Here is a 16,874-nt window from a genome sequence, read left to right as displayed (position 1 = left end):
CCTACTCAGGTTAAATTAACATTAAAATTTAAGTTAAAAAAAACAAAATTAAATTTCCATCCAGGAAATTTAATTTTAATCAAAAAGAAGATGCTAAAGTACTTTGTTGAAGATAATTTTTTTATGATAATATTTTCCAACAATTTATCTTTACACTTATCATAATCATTACAAATCATTTAACCATATTTTTACTTTTTTTGTTGATATTCGACTGCATGTGACTTTCAATTCAATTAAAGTTGGTATCTAAATTGGTTTGATTCTAAGACCTTGACCAAAACAAAGACTCTACTAGAGTAGGCAAAGTATGATAAAAAAGCATTTGTATGACAATTGGCATCATATTCTTATAAATAAATATTTTTGTCGTAGTACTAAAAACGTTTTCGAAAAACAGCACCATAAGATTAAATTATCATTATGAACGAGAAAGTTCTGTTATAATTTTTAATTTGATTAAATTAAAATTACTAAACAAGAACCTAAAAAGTTTATAACGAGGTTTTCAACACATTAATTACTAATTTTAAAATTGACAATATCTTAAAAAGTGAATAAAAATCTAATAATCGCAAAGTGTTAAAATACTGCTTTAGTCCTTTTTATGAGTTTAATCTCGTGGTAACTTTTGTTTAGAAATACTTCAAAAACAGGCTAAATTTTACGAAAGGTTTATTATAAAATAATAAGATTGTTTGTAGGATATAATCATTTATTTAGTTTTTTTTTTTCCTCCATAAGACTGTTCACTAGGAAAAAATTACAATTCTATTATATACTTAGTTATTGACACAATAATGTTACAATATTTTCATGCAACTATGGGATACATAGATTAAAGTCATCAACATATTTTGTTTGCATATTTCGTTCCATCTAGCTTTAGATGTCGCATAATCTTTTAATATTTATGGATTTACCATGACTAAATTTTTTTTTTTTACTTCCTAAACAAAAATTTTTTTTACTTGGGTGACAGCAATTTGGCCAGACAATTTGTTAGTGCTAATTTTTATAGACAATTTTGTAAATAATGTAATATAAATATATGTACTTTACTTTATCTAAATGATGATAACTATTTGTCACTGCATATATCTTTTTCTTGCTCTAATGAGTTAATATTAAACGCGAAATACTCTCTTCTAACATTTTTTAGGACTCCGGGGATAATGTCATAATAAACTTCTAGAAAAATAGTTAACCCATCGTTCGTAAGAAGCCCATTTACTGGATCCAAGATGTAACTTTCATTTAAATAATTCTTCCATTCACTGTTTTCGTCAAATTTAGACATAACTGCTTTGTTTTTATTATCAATTAATGAAACCTTTGCTGAAAATTTAGGTCTGCTTTTCAGATTTGTTGTTTGCAAATTATATTCTTTGATTTTAAGACTTATGTTTCCTGTGGTTGCCTCTTTAGTAATTTCCAAACGCATTTTCGAGTCAAGGTGACTAACACATATCGGAGACAAAATATTTACTCCTTTTTTGTGGCTCCAAAAACTGAAATCGCTGATCCTCCACATGCATTCTTTCTTCGTTGCAGTAAATGATTGAACATATTGTTTATCTTCTGAAGCACTTAAGCTTTGAAAAAAAAACATAACTAAGAGTGTAGCTATTAATAATGTACGTAGTGAATTGTTATTAACTGTTAAGTTTGACATTTTACTTTTGTTATTTTTTAGTATAGTAACAGACTAAAATATTTTTTAAATACACGATTATTTACGAGAACAAGTAAAAAATGTCCATACGAGGAAATTAAAAAACACTTTACGAGTTGTAAAAAAGAACTCTGGATAAAACAGAAAAACGTCTACTTTTATAGATGAAAATGTGACTCTGGAGGGGCTATAAAATAGTAGATTTCTACAAACTAATCAGTAACTCTATGCTGACAGCGACTAATTGGAAAGCAACTTAAAAAATTACTCAAATTAAGTACTTCTCTTATTTTTATCTCTTCAGGTGTCATGCTACTAAAAATTAAAGACCACAAAAAGCTATTGTTGTACGTTTTTTCAAAAAACTTGCAGAAAAATTTTCCATACATTTTTGTATCTTGATCGAGGAGTGTAGCTATCAGCTATACATTACACAAAAAATTCCAGGACACTATGAATTATTGGAGCAACTTATTTTCATCTGTCACTCGTATGCAGATATTTGTGATTTGACAACTCAGCCAGATAACTTTTTAAAAATCTCTCTCTCTCTCTCTCTCCTACTACCTTAGGATCTGTCTACCTTTACAGCTACATTAAATGTTTAATATAGTAAAAAAATATACTCATTGTAGGATTAGCACTCGTTTTTATCCATATAATTTGACAGCAATGGATAATTATTTTGTTGTTTTAATTCTTTTGTTGTTCTTTATCTTGTTGTTTCAATTCTTTTCTCAAAATCATAGTCTTTTTTTATACATTCACTCACTTGTTTGATGGCATGTTCTATATACATATATAAATATTCCAAAACTGCTCTGGCAAGCTCTTATTAACATTAAAATAGTTTAAAGACATAAATAAATTAATTAAAAATAGTTACGTACTAACGAATGTCAATTAACAAGTTATCATCAAGTTATAATTATGGAAAAACCCTTTAGCAATCATCAAAAGGACTGATCCAATTTTTGAGAGCAACCACGCCAAAGTTCTCGGTTGTCATTGCATACAATCGTGGGTACGCATTTTGGTGAAAAGGACCGCGAGCAAAAACTCGTTTCGGTGATCATTAATATTGATAATAACACGAGGCCAACGGATGAGTAATCTAAATTGCTAAAACACGTGAGACTTTGCGTGGACATCAAAGGCCAGATAAGGCAGCACGGCATGTATACAGTGTACACACACACATCCGTAATCTTCTGATACGAGGTGTACATTTCCTGCGTGCGAGGAAGCGCCTGGTATCCAAGTCGCACTCGTTTGCTCTCCTTTGTATCGATCCCGTATCGTGAGATAGAGCCCACGTCCAAGCGCCAGTCATCCCGAGGAACATCATGAAAAGGAAGAAAAAGAGGATGAAAGGGAAAAACGAGAGTTGATGCGCGTGCTTTTCCCTTTTTCCCTTCTATTTTTGGATAGGTATATATACGCACTTAGTCTCGAATGGCAACCGTGCACCCACTGGGCTAGACCCGAGCTACAAGGGAAAGAGAAGAGTCGGTGGCGATGTGACGATAATGACACGGCGGCGAACAAGATAATAATGGGGTTACACCGTGGAATCGTAAAAGATGGGAGATTTGTGCGGTCGGGCGTAGTAGAAGGGGCACAGAGGAAATTATATTTCGGAAGTAATACCCTGCCCCGAAAGCTCCCGCTCCCCTCTTGGTTGCTACCGGGGATTAAGACATTCGCTTCTGTACTGGTACTAGGATAGATATATGCCACAATGTTGTAATATTTTTTAGATCTTTGTTATCTTAATTGTTCGATCAGGTTTTTTTGTTGTCATCGTCGTGTGTTACTGTTCATTTAGATGAAGTGTATTAGCTATTTGGCAAAATTGTTTGAACAAAATAAGTATAATTTTCTAACATCTAAAAACATTTAATCTAGTGGTAAAGGTAGATAGATCCTAAGGCTTTACTCATTTAATAGTAATACAATTTTACAAGAAATTTTTAAATAGTACTGCTGACATACGGAATGTCTAATCTACACTCTAATGTAAAAATGTGGTATTTATTTAGAAGAGTCGATTTTTGTATCATTAAATATAAAGATTGACCTAATTTCAATATAACTTATTAATGATGATGACTAATAAATTACTTAAAGTCAAATTAATTAATTATTAAATGTTATGAGTTCTTTCTAATCAAGATTTAAAAAAAATATTCTTTTCTGTTCAATGAGGTAATTGTCAGTCACTGCGTAGGTCATAAGACAAAATATGTGATTTCAGAAAAAATTTTATATTGAACTCTGAAAGTGAAAAACATAAACTTATTTTATTGAAGGTACCTTAAGACCATATAAATAAAATTAATTTTAATCACTTTAAAAATATAATTAAATAGTTTAGAAAATGTACTTAAATCTAATTTTTGAATTTTCATGCTGAGGCTAAAAAAAGAACACTGTTTATTATTACTAAATTTGTTGTATTTTGTTTGATTTTATCGATAAAAACTTATTTGAGTGCACTGACGTACGTAATGTTCATACTTTTTTGCAGAAAAAAAATCATTATAGATTAAACGGAGAGAGATTTTTAAAAAGTTTTAACTTAATTAATCATTAAGAATAATGTGGGTCAAATTGTTACGTCACAAATATCTGCACACCGGAGACAGACAAAAATAAGTTGCTTGAATAATTCATAGTGTCCTCGATAAGAATTTTATACATAAAACTCGCCCCTAAAGACCAAGGAAATAATAAGATACCAATGTCTATAGTACAGAGGGCAAGAAAGTCTACTACTAAGATTTTATAGACAATGTACAGACGATTGCCTGCAGTCCTCGTTCACTGTGTAAAAATGTATGGAAAATTTTTCTGAGAGTTTTTTTCAGAAAAATGTAACATAGAGGGATTTTACTCGAGTATTTTTTAAGTTGGTTATCAAATAGTTGCTGTAGTATTTCGCTTCGCTTATCATACGGTATTGATTAGTTTATTGAATTCTTTTATTTTATAGCCCCTCCAGAGTCACATTTTCATCTATAAAAGTAGACGTTTTTCTGTTTTATCCAGAGTTCTTTTTTACAACTCGTAAAGTGTTTTTTAATTTCCTCGTATGGACATTTTTTACTTGTTCTCGTAAATAATCGTGTATTTAAAAAATATTTTAGTCTGTTACTATACTAAAAAATAACAAAAGTAAAATGTCAAACTTAACAGTTAATAACAATTCACTACGTACATTATTAATAGCTACACTCTTAGTTATGTTTTTTTTTCAAAGCCTAAGTGCTTCAGAAGATAAACAATATGTTCAATCATTTACTGCAACGAAGAAAGAATGCATGTGGAGGATCAGCGATTTCAGTTTTTGGAGCCACAAAATAGACTCAAACATAATATCTCCAGTATGTATTAATCACTATGATATGGGAATAGGATTGAAAATTACAAAAGAGGCGACCACAGAAAACATAAGTCTTAAAATACAAAAGTATAATTTACCAACAACTGACGTGCAAAATAGAATTAAACCTAAATTTTCAGCAAAGGTTTCATTAATTGATAATAAAAACAAAGCAGTTATGTCTAAATTTGACGAAAACAGTGAATGGAAGAATTATTTAAATGAAAGTTACATCTTGGATCCAGTAAATGGGCTTCTTACGAACGATGGGTTAACTATTTTTCTAGAAGTTTATTATGACATTATCCCCGGAGTCCTAAAAAATGTTAGAAGAGAGTGTTTCGCGTTTAATATTAACTCATTAGAGCAAGAAAAAGATATTTGCAGTGACAAATAGTTATCATCATTTAGATAAAGTAAAGTACATATATTTATATTACAATATTTACAAAATTGTCTATAAAAATTAGCACTAACAAATTGTCTGGCCATATTGCTGTCACCCAAGTAAAAAAAATTTTTGTTTAGGAAGTAAAAAAAAAAAATTTAGTCATGGTAAATCCATAAATATTAAAAGATTATGCGACATCTAAAGCTAGATGGAACGAAATATGCAAACAAAATATGTTGATGACTTTAATCTATGTACCCCATAGTTGTATGAAAATATTGTAACATTATTGTGTCAATAACTAAGTATATATTAGAATTGTAATTTTTTCCTAGAGAACAGTCTTATGGAGGAAAAAAACCAACTAAATAAATGATTATATCCTACAAACAATCTTATTATTTTATAATAAACCTTTCGTAAAATTTAGCCTGTTTTTGAAGTATTTCTAAACAAAAGTTACCACGAGATTAAACTCATAAAAAGGACTAAAGCAGTATTTTAACACTTTGCGATTATTAGATTTTTATTTACTTTTTAAGATATTGTCAATTTTAAAATTAGTAATTAATGTGTTGACAACCTCGTCATAAACTTTTTGGGTTATTGTTTAGTAATTTTAATTCAATCAAATTAAAAATTATAACGGAATTTTCTCGTTCACAATGATAATTTAATCTTATGGTGCTGTTTTTCGAAAACGTTTTTAGTACTACGACAAAAATATTTATTTATAAGAATATGATGCCAATTGTGATACAAATGCTTTTTTATCATACTTTGCCTACTCTAGTAGAGTCTTTGTTTTGGTCAAGGTCTTAGAATCAAACCAATTTAGATACCAACTTTAATTGAATTGAAAGTCACATGCAGTCGAATATCAACAAAAAAAGTAAAAATATGGTTAAATGATTTGTAATGATGATGTCAAGTGTAAAGATAAATTGTTGGAAAATTTTATCATAAAAAAATTATCTTCAACAAAGTACTTTAGCTTCTACTTTTTGATTAAAATTAAATTTCCTAGATGGAAATTTAATTTTGATTTTTTTAACTTAAATTTTAATGTTAATTTAACCTTAGATAGGTTGTACTTAAAAATGATACTAAACACAACAGAAAAGTTTATTACAATTTTCTTCTTACATGAACAACTCATTTTTTTAAATTTTTCTGAAAAAATTAATTTTTCAAAACCATTTATTGTTAGCTAGAGAGTACGTGTATGGATCATTAATAATTATATGAGATGAGGTTGACAACCACGACATCTGAAATATTTACTTTTGCTTTCGAGTTACATCACGTACTACAAATTGCTTAAACTTGAATATTTATGTATAAAAATATTACATCTTCATCTACTATACATTTTATAAGATGCTCCAAGCACGTTAAAGTTTTATAATTCACTTAAATTGCAGTAACAACTCAGTCTTAAAGAGTATAAATTTCATATTTAAAGGAGTGTTCACCGTAACTGCCCATGACATAATTATACTATCTTACTTGAAGGTTTTATTTTAGAGTGACATATCATGTTTTGTTAGAGTCACATTTTAATTTTAAAAACAGTCCACGGTTACGGAAAGTTACGAAGGATGACGGAAATCGATAAAAACGTGAAGCTCTTAATGGAGAAAAGTTCTTTAGATGAATCGGAGAATTCATTATTTGGATGTGCTAATAGTTAATTTCAATAAAAGGGATAAGTGAAGCAAAAGCAGAAATATATTATCACCGAATCGATGAACAATATAACCCACTCAAGATACAGAGGAAGATGCGAAGTACGTAGTTTTCCTTTTCATTTTTATCGTTCATTCGAACAAAATTGATTTTAAAACTTTAATTGCCACTTTGAGTAAAAATCTTAATTAACGCGTTTCTACCGTCCAACTTTTAATGTGAATTACACGAGAGTTTAATTTGAAGCTACTTTAAAATTCATCCATTGACCTTACATTTCTCTAAGTACAGCTTTTAAGGTCATGTTTGATGTTTGTTAGGTAGGTATGTTTGTAGTTAAAAAAAAAAATAAATAAATAAATAAACAAACAAGTAAATTGCTGTTGTTGTCAGTGTCGACATGGTGACATTGAAAAAAGAGCAAGAGAGAATCTTTCTTATCCGAAAGAACTGCATGTCGGTGCGTGTCTTTACCACCGAATTCAGCTAAATGGAGGGATTTTCAGCTCAAGCCCGATAAAATCGAACAATGCATTGTTTAAAAATCCCACGCCGCTCTATTGTCTCGTTGCAAAACGTAATGGCTGAAGTATCGATTATTTATTTACAGAATACACTCAGCGAGATCTTATATCCGCTACCAAGACGAAGCGGATTCGTTAAAAGTAAATTACTCCTGTAACGCGACAGTACACAGGTACGGTACCAGTTGTATAGCCTTGTAAGTCATCCGCTGATCCGTCATCGTCTCGGCTTATTCAGCTCACACTACGAAGTGAAAAAAAAAAGCTTGTCCTCGACATCTCGTCTTTAGATCTTGAGGCAAACTCGTACTTCGTGACTTCTATTCGCACTCGACTTCTTCGTTTCCTTTTTTCCCCCTGCAAGCTCACTTCGATGGAGGGACCAATTAGAAATCGAAGGGATCAACGAGGTGGGCTCTATTACCGATCGATCGGCCTTAAGACACAGGCTCTATTTTTCTCACTCGTGCGTGCCATCCTCTGAGTCTATATGAAACAGGAGAGAAAAAATAGATGGATCCGCTGGTGGGTGCATGTACCGCACTCCATCGCAATATGTGTGGACGTACGTATGGGATACATGTAAATGGGATAGGAAATCGATGGACCGATGGACTTGGTATTCACAAAAGATGCCGGAAACTATTTCAATTGGTGCTGGTGAGGAGAAAAGGGAGCAAGGAAAAAAATGTACAGAAAGGTCTTCTCGCTGTTGGCGATCTTTGAGATGAAAATGCGAGATGTAAAGTCATAGCGAAGCGCCGTTATAGGTACAATTTTTATTTCTCACTTTATACTTAAAATAGATGGTGCTAATTTAGAATTGATCATCGCAAAGATTGGAATTTTCATATCGAACGGAGTTTTTACTTGGCATTGTCGAAGAACCGAGAATGATTTGTAACTTTTCATTTTCGACGATGCCCTATACGTGACTGGCCGCTTATTTCTCACTTTTGATGCTCTTTAATAAAACTGGGGGTACACTTGGTGCAGTCGAATTGGCCAGTTTTCGTAATAAATTCACGGCATCAAAGCTATAACGGTATAGTTGGCATCGCTTTTGAAATTATCTTCCGACTGAAGAACAGACGGTCTCACGAGAGAGTTGAATCGCGTTGATTGCCACGAAGAATTTGGCATCGGACGTATGCTCTTCGCTCTCGACACGCGACACTTGCGATAAATGTGGATCCTTCGTTTGTCTTCCGCATAACTTTACACATGCACGCATTGAGTTGAGCACCAGTTAACACATTATACGCAACAGCATAAAGGACACATGATTATTTTACAACAAACAGTACACCGTACAGTAAAAATATAGTAAATTCGATTAACGCGAATCAATATATATATATACATATAAAAGCTATTTGGGGACACTTTGGTTCATCTAGTCCGAATTGGACAGTTTTTCTTTGAAATGTCGAAGATACACTCGGGTAAGAAAGACTGTGTACGTTACCTATAAGTTTTAAGGTGTAAGAGCTTGAGCCTCGAATACGCGCGCGATTGATCGACAGTTGAGCTGCACCGATACCTATTATGTGTATGTATACAATAAGAGGATAGTCTCGACGTTGTGCAAATAATTCAGGAGTGGGCCGTGATTTTTCTGCAGTAGCGTCCGTCCGAGCGAGTCCGCGCGACCTTTGTTCAATTGAGGCGGGTATTGGACGAGGCAAGGTCGCGGCCGCGTATACTATCGCCTTCTTGTCAATTAGGAGTCGGGCGATGGGAAAAGTCGAGGTGTGCGCGCGATGGCGAGCTGATTATTTTTAAGCGCATTCTCGTGTAGCCCGAAGCTTACGTCGCGATTTATTTGGCGGTAAAAATAAATTGATTCGACCACCGGGGAGATTGTTACGTTTTGTTGTTTGATCAATTTTTTAATTCATGGGAAGTTGAGGATTACATCAAAGGTTTTTTTTTTTTTTTTTTTTGTCTGCACTAAAGGTTTTTAATGTTTTTCAGCTTATGAAGAAACTACTTTTTGTACCATAAATTTAATTCAGCTCCGAAATTGCATAACAATATTGTTCTCATGTTTTTAATACTTCAACTTGAAGCAAGAAGAATAAGGACAATTATTACACTACTATAAATATGATGAGTGGTCTATATGTTATTATATTATACATAATGTTATACAATTTAGCCAAAAAGTTATATTTACGTCTCGCATTATTCTTTGCTATTAAAAATTATTTAAGAGTCAAATTTCATTGTTTAACGTTACACATATCGAATAAAATACCAATACCAATTAACGAATCAACAAATAAAAATCCTAATTTATTTTATGAAATTTTATTGTTAAAGTATGTACAAACGTAATGTATATAAAATATTTTATCAAAAGTGGAGTAATGAAAAGCCATTGTGGAGTTGTGATTAATAAAAAAATTTAAACAAGATTTTTTTTTTCAATTTATCGTTCAAGATTAGTGGTATCAAAAAATAGCTTTATTTTATCTTGAGTATAAAACGTATTTCTTTTACAATAATAAATAAAATCATTCAATAACAAAAAAAAAAAAAAAAAAATCATCATACAAGATTAACCCTCGATGATGATAGAATCGTTTTGCATAGAAAGACAAGAATTCAGTTTTTCTACTATTCGTCTATGCCAAAAGTTTCAAAGAAATTCACTGATAAAAAACTGCGAGTGTACAGTAAAACTTGTTAGATAGCACGTGCATGACAAAGTGATGTCGGCGGCGTCGGCGCTTGAGTTTACGCACGAAATACCTGTTATAACTATACCTCACATTGAAAAGTATATTTTTGCCCCAATTACCTGCATAGTCGCATAGCTAGCTCTTTCTTTCTATATACTTTCTTGTGCTATGCACGAGTCGTGATAGCATAGAGTTGGGAATTATCTTCATCGGGTGCAAGAGTGCCCAGCTTTTAGAAAATTAAAGTCAGCTCAATCTTTGATTGTTCATCACTTTTTTGTGGATTTTTAAAAGTATAGGTACATCGATAGAAAAAGGATATATAATGAGAAAAAAAGGATGTTTATGACAATATTAATCCAAGTGATCCTGATTCTCATTTAGTTTTTCGGTATTGTGTAAAGAACGGATTCGTATTTTTTTCTGGAGTTTCATTGGAGTGTTTTTTACACGGCCCAAAAAAAAAATTAGGTTTTGTATATAAAGTAAATGTAAATATTATTGTGTCTCTACGTCAAGACATATTTTTGTCAGGCAACATATTTTTGATTAGATAAAATACAATTCAGTTGAAATTTGTTTGGCTTGGACTGATAACGTGGCTTAAATGGAACAATTAAAATTTTTAGATTAGATAGGGATCGAAATTTTAATTGTTTATCCTAAAAAAACTAATCATTTAATTTTTCTCACCAAGTCGTGGAAAATAAATACATTTTATTACAGTTGAGGGGGAGTAGGTTAGTACGTGAAGCGCCCAAGGGACAAAGCTCTCCAGTAATAAAAATTTTAAATCTTTTTGTGATTGAGTATATATACATGCTCTTCATTAAATCATTCGCACTAAATTTTTTTATTTATTTTTTTTTTAATTTTACGTTGTGGAACGCTTTATTAAGAGCTTTTTAGATACGTTTACAACCAACACTGCAAAGAAATGGTAAAACAGGAATTTTATGCTTGATTGAGTAACACATAAACTCAAATAAAAATAACACTTTTTTTACAGCTCCCTCGATTTCTTACGGGACAGTACGTCTTCATCTCAGAGACTAGAGATACTCTCAAAAAAGCAATCTTAAAATGTGAAATCGCAAACGTGTATCGCGTAAATTACAAAAAAAAAAAAAAAAAAAAAAATCGTCCCATAAAGCTACGAGTACAAGAAACAAGTGCCAGCACCGGCAATCGATACCGTTCAATTACTCTCGGTTATTTTTACCCAGACACTTTTCGGTCGGGGCTTTCGTGAAACATTCCCACAGCCGCCCGACGGGCCGATCCCGGTGCTCGGCTGATCCTTAATTAACGCGACCAACACTGAACACAGAGTGTGTATACACGGAATCTAAGAAGAATCCCAGAGCGGCGCTTTGTACTGGCATGTCTCGTTTTCCGCGGGTCTACCTGTACGTGCATCGAATCGATACCCACCATCGCTTGGAATAGTTACCCCGCGCGCGTGGATGAATAATGGATACCTTTTTGAAATCGATATATTGGCTCTTGACGACGCGTATACCTACTTTTGCTCTCCCTCCCGTCTGAGGGCGATGCGATTTCGAAGGCATATATTTATGATCTTCCGCGGATGCTGGTAATCCGATTAATCGCGCTAACTTTTATTTCTTTTTTTTTCTTCTATGGATTACGTTGAGCAGTACTTTTTCTTCAAAATTACGCTGTGATACCTTTTTTAGGAGTATTGCTGTGAACTATAGTTTTTTTTTATTATTATTGTTTTTTTTTAATTAAAAATAACTTAAGTAATCTATTAACAATTTTTGAATCTTGTGTAACTTTTAAAACATAAGATTTGTAATGGATGAAAATATACCAAATATTACTAGAACATTAAAACTTATCATTTCAATTGCAATTCAACGTAGGAATTTTCATTTGAATTTGAGTTTGTGCTTTTAAAAATGTTTTTCTTATTTTTAGAGTTATACTTGTATTTTTTCCTCGTAATAATTAAGAATCCCTTGTGCCGTGCTTTTTAATTTTTTTTTTCTTTTCACTATTTGTATCTCTTTAATCTTTAGCTCAGTATAGCTACACAGTCATTTGTACGCTTCTGTAGATATTTTTCGTCAAGGTCAAGATTGAATTAGTTTTTAAATGCTTCAGTCAAAGTTGACGTATGAATTATTTTTCAATTAAAGAGATTAGATAACACATAACTGGTGATGATAATCTAAAACCTTGGAAATTTGAACTCGTTTTAATTGTCATTACCGAAAGTTTAAAGTCAAACGTTTTGAAACACATTAAAATATGACATAATTTAAATATGCTCAGTTTTTTTTTTTTTTTTTTTTTATGAATTGAAGTGATACTTTAATAAAAATTCAATAAAAATTTTGAGATGAGATTGTTCTGTTTTTTGGTGGGTAAGACAAATATCCTCAATCCATTTGGAGGACTCGAGTGCTAACGGTGCCTTATCTCACGGCCCTTTCGCTCTGGATTAAGTTGTTCCAAGCTTACGCTCTAACGAGCACCGCCAGAGACTAATTTTCTGTATTAGGACTATTTGCGGCCAAGAGTCGGGACACGTTGATTTAAGTCGAGGGATATGTTGGAGCTGACGTATTTTATTTGTTTTTTTTTCACTAAAGGGGAAAAATCGGCATATCCCAAAGTGTTTTATACTTGGTATATATGGATACCAAACCTCTGAATATACCATAAAAAACAACGTGTACAATACCCAAGGAATCTATTGTAAATCCTTTATATGCGTATATTACCAATAAAAAATTTGGTTAAAACAAGCTGTAATGATGGTCCACATGGTTGATTCGTTTTCATTTGACCTCCTTTCGGGGCTAATTGCCGCGCTGCAGATTGCGGAAAATTTTCGTAAGAAACGCGCTTCCAAGTTTCAGTGCTCCAGTTGGCAAGTATTTCATGACCCAAGATTGCTAACGTATGACTAATGTCCTTTTTGATGCTTCTTTGATGTATTTTATCCGAATGAGTTTCGTTGGAGCAAAAAAAACGCCAGAAATACCAGTAAAAAGAAAATCGTTAATCAATTTTTGTGTTTCAACTAGATGTTGGAACATTTTTGTAAATCAACATGTACACAGCTTTGAATAGAACTATTTAAAAAAAAACAATAACAAGGTAGATTATGTTACTCGCAACGTAACGTACCCTTAAACAGAAATAAATAAAAATAAATATCAAACCGAAAGGTGAGCCACTAAATTATGAAACTGTCGTGGCATATTCATCAAAATTAATAGTCATCAAAAATTATGATCAATACTTTCAATGACAACTCGAATTCGGTTTGTCTGTAACAAACTGTACATCGTCAACTTGACATGCCTCATATGATGGCTCTTATCGTGTTTGCATCGATAAATGTCAAGCAAAGCAAGGCCAAGGATTTCCAAGGCACAGGCCTCGCATCAACCATCGAAAATTAAATATGTCAGGCACCAGTACCAAATATAGATTACTCTCCCACTCCAATCTCAATCCTGCACGTATGTATGGCTGATGCCTCGGTGCCTCCTCCTCCTCCTCCTTGTGGGTACAACAATATTTACAACACACGGACACAATTAAATACACACGCACACGCAAGGGCATACTGTACCTCTAGGAAGGCAATAGGTATAGGTACGTCTAGGTGTATTATATGTGTATACATGAGCGGGTGCCTAGACACTAATGGTCGGTAATGGAAGTGCCGGAGCACTGGGTTAACCAAATTACAGTGCTGCATCGGGTATAAACAAGCCAGAGAAACAGAGAGATGCGACGTGCTCTCTCTACATCCGCGAAGACAACTAATATCATATAGGGTACCTAGATTCTACAATTTAAGGCGCGTATGGATACATATACACGACGGAAATGATGTGCGCTTAGGAATACAAAAAGGGAGAGAGAGATGCTACGTGAAACGAATAAGCGTATTACGTAGGTGTGAGCGTGTGTTGTGTTCGGATCAGGAACCGATAAATTCGAGTAGTCGCGGTTGGAATCGATATTCTATTGGTACTTGGTAACATTTAACAATCCTTATTATCTTCAATTTCCAGTTCCACTATCTACGGATCTTTTTTCATTTTCACTTTCATCATCCCGGTTTTGCCAACTCCCCCCCTTTTTTTCTTTTAATTGACGAAACATTCTAGGTTCCTTACACCAGCGATTCTTTGTCAGGTTATATTGACGGTAACTGGATGAACGACCCCTCAAGTCCCTTGGGTCAAAAGCTAGTGAAATAACTGTTAATGAGCCGGTTTATTCGCAAGACAGATTCTTACGAGGTGTCAAGTTTAAAAATCAGCTGTAGAAAAAGGATCATATTTTGATCATCAGGGCACCCTTGTCCTTCAACATGATGGGGAAAATCTGAAGCTGCGACGGCACATTGGACAGTTCCAGTTTCAATGGAATTTCCAAGTAACTCTTACACACAGTGGGGCGGTAGCGGACCGTGCAGTCGCGTATGGCTTTGAATCCCCGATGACTCTTTAATCGAGAAGCTAGGCAGGATCTCCAATGAACACTAGATATGGTAGGTACAAACCGACTCGACTTGACGAGAGACTGCGACGGTGTTAGATCATTTGGGTGGATTCGATGCTGCAAGTACCGCGTGACAGAAGCATTGGATGATGCACGGCAACCAAGGGGGCATCTATTATCTCCTTCAAGCTCGTGGGAATCCATCGCGTAACTTGCATATCAGACCATCCATTGTTAGGAGCATGTGCCAGTTGGTATACGATGAACTTGCAGTATTCGCAAGCTCGTGGGTTTAAAATTAATTATCCGCGTCGAATCTCTTCTATCGAAGGACACGGCTCTCATTCATATGCCGTACATCGTGGCTAGGGCAGTGTAAACATCTAATTCAAATTTAAAGTTGAAGAAGAAGCAAGACGATAAAGGATTTATACTGCAAAGCTCAGCCTTGAAGGTGGCATGGAGATGGATTCCAAAATACGTACGTGGCCGATGAAAGTGTCGAAGTCGACTCAACTCTTAAAATTAAGTTAACCTTATAGTTTGGTTGTTTTTTACCCAACCATTGATATACACAAATTTTTTTTATAGCCAAGAAATTCACGTAAAGCGTAAATTCTTTTGGACTAAAAAAAACAATCATGAAATTTTAAACAGAAGCGTTCATCATTCATCCCTCGTGATGGCCTTACGAGGACGTCGAGGCATCCTTTCCTGAAATTTTTTTTTTTCATTTGCCAATAAAAGTGAGAACAAAGCAGATCATTGTGATACTATTTAACGCTACAACTTTGAACTTTCGATAAAACCGAGCCATCACACTCAGATAGAAGACACCCGATCGAATCTTGACGCGCCCCGAGGAAGACAATGTCCCATTGGATTATCGAAGGAGAAAAAGGCCAAGGCTGCTTTTGGGCGTCTAGCAAGTTGATCCCGGACAAAAAAAATCGATGGCGAGGATGAGCTTCGGTATATCGGAAAAAAAGTTGTTCCCACGGACGCGGCTGAATATTTGACACCGACACGGGAGGGAGAAAAAGGTCCACCACGTGTGGTATTGTTGTTGTTATCGCTCTCCTCGACACTTGGAACGCGTCCACACTATTGATACGCCACGAGTCTGATACGATTAGCATGATCATACATATGAGCTTGCCCCTTTCCTTGATTGCGATACCGTACCCCTTTTTTTCCAAAACTATTACGCGAATTTATGACTTGAGCTGCCCTGCCAAGCACATCGTAAGCCATCGGAATGTTAATCAAAGATGTTTCGCCAACTCGGATTAAATTTCGGTGATGGGGCAGGGTTTCAGGTACGGAGATAAAGGCGATTATAGTGTGCACGGGGGGAAGCAAGGGGTTGGGTGTTGTATGGTAATCGAGATCCGATGTTTGATCGAATGGGGGAGTTTCGGCGTGGGCTCGATGGAAATTTAACAAAGGGTCCTTTTGTATTACAAAGTAAAAGTTTGGGTCATTAGGAGGACTAGTATATATTATACCGTGCTGGGTAAAGTTTCGCATTGCGTTGTAGCATACTTTGTCGAGGAGGAAGTTATAATTGTATAGGTAGTTGTGAGTGTGTGAAATTTGTTGCAGCTTATACTTCCTACGGTTTTTATTCATGTTTGAACTCGAGAAATGTCAATCATTTTTTTCTTTGGAGTTTGAAGAATTTGGTGGTACATTCCATATGGATGTTCTTGAAAACTCCAATAGGTAATAAACATCTGTTTTTTGATATTGGCTGTTCGTATAAACATTAAAAGGAATGAGAGTATCTTTACGTGAACATCAAAGTTGCAGTGGATAGTGAACTTCTACAAGAATATATTTGCTTCAATTTTAATAAGTTTTTTTCAAATGACGATTTTAAAGACGGAAGTAAGTATTCCATTTGGAAATCATATGATAAATTAGGTTCTTGGCAAATCTCTTTATAAAATATTATTCGAGTTACTCTTAAGAAACTCTTAAAATACATCGTCAAAAATTATCAAACTGCTTTCGTTAAAATATAAGC

The 16,874-nt window shown here is 33.8% G+C and overlaps 1 protein-coding gene across 1 annotated transcript in view; it reads right to left on the bottom strand.

The window, feature by feature from the left end:
- Positions 1–16,874, bottom strand: part of LOC106639296 (phytanoyl-CoA dioxygenase, peroxisomal-like) — a 74,193-nt gene that overhangs the window by 37,448 nt on the left and 19,871 nt on the right. The gene's annotated exons all lie outside the window — the stretch shown is intronic.

This window comes from Copidosoma floridanum, unplaced genomic scaffold (assembly GCF_036245765.1).
Source record: "Copidosoma floridanum isolate Cflo_tuat_1 unplaced genomic scaffold, Cflo_Japanese_pri ptg000019l, whole genome shotgun sequence".
Classification (NCBI taxonomy): domain Eukaryota; kingdom Metazoa; phylum Arthropoda; class Insecta; order Hymenoptera; family Encyrtidae; genus Copidosoma; species Copidosoma floridanum.
The sequence above is the reverse complement of the archived record's forward strand: the minus strand, read 5'-3'. Positions and strand labels throughout refer to the sequence as shown.